The sequence below is a fragment of the Tamandua tetradactyla genome, chromosome 14, assembly GCF_023851605.1.
Source record: "Tamandua tetradactyla isolate mTamTet1 chromosome 14, mTamTet1.pri, whole genome shotgun sequence".
Classification (NCBI taxonomy): domain Eukaryota; kingdom Metazoa; phylum Chordata; class Mammalia; order Pilosa; family Myrmecophagidae; genus Tamandua; species Tamandua tetradactyla.
The window spans coordinates 8,472,457-8,477,558 of NC_135340.1; positions in this window are offsets into that span (position 1 = coordinate 8,472,457).

The following is a 5,102-nucleotide window of genomic DNA, read 5'->3' on the forward strand; positions in this document are numbered from 1 at the left end:
CTACACACTAGTAATGAACCATCTGAAAAGGAAATCAAGAAAAAAATTCCATTTACAATAGCAACCAAGAGAATAAAATATTTAGGAATTAATTTAACTAAGAATACAAAAGACCTGTACACAATAAACTACAAGAAATCACTAAAAGCAACCATGGAAGACTGAAATAAATAGAAAGGCATACTGTGTTCATGGGTCGGAATATTAAATATAGTTAAGATGTCAATTCTACTCAAATTGATTTATAGATTCAATGCAATACAAATTAAAGTCCCAAAAACTTACTTTGCAGAAATAAAAAAATAACCAAATTTATTTGGAAGAGAAGGGTGCCCCAAATAGCTAAAAATACCTTGAGAAAGAAAAATGAAGTGAGAGGTCTCACATTACTTAACTTTAAGGCCTATTATGAAGCTATAGAGGTCAAAATAACACGGTACTCACATAAAGATAGATATACTGAACAATGGAATCAAATAGAGTATTCATATATAGACACTTTATCTATGAACAATTGATCTTTGATAAGGCAGCCAAGCCAAACCTCCTGGGACAGAGCAACCTCTTCACTAAATGGTGTTTGGCTAAACACCATTTTTTTGCATATGGATATCCATATGCAAAAGAGTGAAAGAGGGTCCATATTTCACACCTTATACAAAAAGTAACTCAAAATGGATCAAAGACCTAACATTAAAGCTAAGACCATAAAACTTCTAGAAGAAAAATGTAGGAAAACATCTTATGAAACTTATAATAGGAAATAGTTTCCTCGATCTTATACTCAAAGCACAAGCAATGAAGAAAGAAATAGACAAATGTGAACTCCTCAAAATTAAACACTTTTGTGCATCAAAGAACTTTGACAAGAAAGTAAAAAGGCAGCCTATGCAATGGGACACAATATTTGGAAACCAAATATCAGAAAAGGGTTTAATATCCAGAATATATAAAGAAATTCTTCAACTCAACAACAAAAAGGCAAATAACCCAATTAAAAAATGGGCAAAAGACATGAACAGACACTTCTCAGAAGAGGAAATACAAATGACTAAAAAGCATATGAAAAGATGCTCACCTTTACTGGCTATTAGAGAAATGCAAATCAAAACCATAATGAGATATCATCTGACACCTACCAGAATGACCATTATCAAAAAAAAAACCAGAAAGGACAAGTGCTGGAGAGGATACGGAGAAAGAGGCACTCTTATCCACTTATTCACTGTTGGTGGGAACATAAAATGATACACCTACTCTGGAAGGCAGTTTGATGGTTTCTCAGGAAACTAAATATAGAATTGCCATAAGATCCAGAAATCCCATTGCTTGATATATATTCAGAGGACATGCAGGCAAGGACGCAAATGGACATTTGCACACCAATGTTTATAGTAACATTATTTACATTTGCCAAGAGATGGAAACAGCCCAAATGCCCATCAATGGATGAGTGGCTAAACAAGCTGTGATATATGCATATGATGGAATATTATGCAACTGTAAGACAGAATAAAGTCATGAAGCATGGAACATCATGGATGGGCCTTGAGGATATTATGCTGAGGAAAATTGAAGTTAAGAGCAGATAGCAGGAGATAGAAATAGAGTAAAGATTGGCCAATTGGTGCTGAAGCAATACAGATTGTGCAACAGGACTGATTATCAAAATTCAGAAATGGATAGCACAACCGTACCTGATTGTAGCACAATAATATAACTACACTGAATGAAGCTGAATGTGAGTATGATAGAGGGAGAAGGGGTGGGGCACATATGAAACCAGAAGCTAAGTTAGAGGATAAAGACTGAGATGGTATAAGTCAGGAATGCCTAGAGTGGATAATGATAGTAATTAAATGTACAAATTAAAAAATGTTTTTTTCATGAGGGAGAACAAATAAATGTCAATATTTCAGGTTGTTGAAAATAGATGATATATGGGAAAAAGGTGCAATCAATGCAATCTAAGTCTATTGTCAACAGAAACATTGTAATATGCTCCCTCTGAATGTAACACAGGCATTATGCCAGAACTAAATGTCAACAGGCAGAGGGCATGGGAAAGGGGTATGTGTTCCTTATGGTAGAAAAGGAAATGTCTTAATATAGAGTATGGTGGTGAAGGCATGTCTCTATACTTAGGTTGGATTGTATCATGTGTGAGCAAAACAGAATAAAAATGACAGAGAGAAACCAGTGCTAGAGGAAATTCAGAGAAGGAGATGCACCTATTCACTGTTGGTGGGGAAACTGAGAGGTGCAGCCTCTTGGATGGCAGTGTGGTGGTTCCACAAGAGGCTAGGGGTAGGTTTATACTCCTGAAACCCTGTTGCTCAGTATATACCTGGAGGAACTGAGTGTGGGGACAGAAATGGACATTTGCACACTGGTGTTTATGGTGGCAGTGTTGAAAAAGTGATCAGACTTTGAGTAGAGTAACGAATGAAGCTGATCTGAATAGGATTAAGGTATACCAGAATACCTTAGAAGATATCGTCCATATTTTAAAACTTCAACTTCTGTGTGAGACTAAAGGGAGAAATGTTTTTTGGGTGCAAAATTTATATTTTGGATAGTGCTTTTCTTAATTTAACTTATATGATCAGTTTAGTTAAATACCATACATACATGGAATATTGAGTAGGACATGAGATTTTGTTGGTTTGTCCAGGTTAATGTGATGCCCCGATATATCCCAGTGTAATTTGGGCAGTGAACAAAAAAGCATTTGCAAAATCCCCTTGGGGGACTGGGAAGAAAGTTTTGGAGAATTTCTGATATTCCCAGAAGCAGTGGGGACAGTCAAATCAACAGCCCAAGCCCTTGATCTTGGCATTTGCCCCTATGAAACTTATTTTCTGCAAAGAATAGTCTATGCCTACTTAAAAGTAGGCCTAAGAGTCACCCCAGAGAACTTATTCTGTTGCTCAGATGTGTCCTCTCTCTCTAAGCCAGCTCAGCAGGTGAACTCACTGCCCTCCCTTCTATGTGGGACATGACTCCCAGGGGCATATATCTCTCTGGCATCATGGACCAGAACCCCTGGGATGAGCTGGGGTCCAGCATCAAATGACTGAGAGTCTCTTGACCAAAAGGGGGAAGAGAGAAATGAGACAAAATAAAGTTTTGGTGGCTGAGAGATTTCAAACAGAGTAAACAGATTATCCTGGAAATTATTCTTATGCATTATGTAGATATCACTTTTTAGTTTTATGGTGTATTGGAGTAAGTGGAGGAAAAAACCTGAAACTGTTGAGCTGTGTTCCAGTAGCCTTAATTTTTGAAGATGACTGTATAAAGATGTAAAATTTACAATGTGACTGTGTGGTTGTGAAAACCTTGTGTCTGATGCTCCTTTTATTCAGGGTATGGACAGATGAATAAGAGAATATGGATACAAAGTAAATAAATAATAGGGTGGACAAAGGGTAAAATAAATTGGGTAGATGGTAATACTGGTGGTTAATGAGAGGGAGCAGTAAGGTGTATGGTATGAATGAGTTTTTTTCTTTTTATTTCTTTTTCTAGAGTGATACAAATTTTCAAAAAATGATCATGGTGATGATACACAACTATGTGATGATATTGTGAGCCATTGCAAAATCCCCTTGGGGGACTGGGAAGAAAGTTTACATTCCATACATGGTGTACAAGTGAGCCATTGATTGTACACCATGTATGGAATGTATGTGTGTGACAATTTCTTGATAAAAATATTTTTGAAAAAAGACAATTGATCATGAATAAAAGAACATTGTGGCAAGAGATCTGGGGAAGAAGTATGTAAATAGAGCTTTATGGGTCAGCAAAAAACATGATGATATTTGTGTTCTATGTGAATGTTCAGGGGGGTGGCTTCAGTAGAGAAAAGTTTTAATAATCAGGTGGATAGATTACCCATTCTGTGGATATCAGTCATACTCTTCCCCAGCCATTCTTGTCATTGTGCAACGGACAAATGAATTAAAGTATGCATGGTGGTAGGAATGGAGATTATGCATGGACTCAACAACATGGGCTTCCACTCACCAAGGCTGACCTGGCTAAGGCCAATGCTGATTGCTCAAACTGCCTAGAGCAGAGATCCACAGTTAGTTCCTGATGTGGTACCATTCCCTGAGGTGATCAGCCTGCTACCTGGTGGCAGGTTGAAAACATTGGACCACTTCCACCATGGAAGGGGCAGTGATTTTTTTCTAACTGGAAAAGACACATTCTGTGGTTATGGGTTTGCCTTCCCTTCCTGCAATGTTTCTGTCAAAACTACCATGCATGGATTTACAGAATACCTTATTCACCATTGTATTAGTTTGTTAATGCTGTCAGAAATGCAATATACCAGTAATGAGATGGCTTTTATAAAGAGGATTTATTAAGTTACAATTTACAGTTCTAAAGCCATAAAAATGCCCAAACTAAGGCATACATATAAGATACCTTCACCCAAGAGAATCTGATGTCTGCCTTGTGGGAAGACACATGGCTGGCATATGCATCATTTCCCAGATTCTGGTTTCAAAGGGTTCTCTCAGCCCCTGTGGAACCTTCTAACTTCTGGCTTGCTTAGCATCTTATGGGAAGGCATGTGGTGATGTCTTCTGGGGTCTACATCTCCAAGCTTCTGTGTCTAGACCTCTACTCTCTCTGCTGTCCTTCCAAGCATCTCCTTCAGCACTCAAAGCATCTGCAAATATCTGTGTCTATGTTGCTTCTGAAGGTACTGTTCTCCATGCATTTGAAGTTCCTCCAAAATGTTTTCCCTTTTAAAGGGCTCCGGTAAACTAATCAGTACTCACCTTGAATAGGCAGAGCCATGTCTCCATTTAATCAAAAGGTCACACCCACAATTAGTTGTGTCACATCTCAATGGATACAATCCAATCAAAGTCTCCACCCTAAATATTGAATCAAGATTAAGAATGTGGTTTTTCTGGGGTATATAATGATTTCAAACCAGCACAACTATCACGGTATTCCACATAGCATTGCTTCTGATCAGGGAACCACTTCACAGCAAATGAAGTGCAGGAATGGGAACATCCTCATGCAATTCTCTGGTCCAACCATACTTACCATCATCCGGAGGCAGCCGGGTTGAT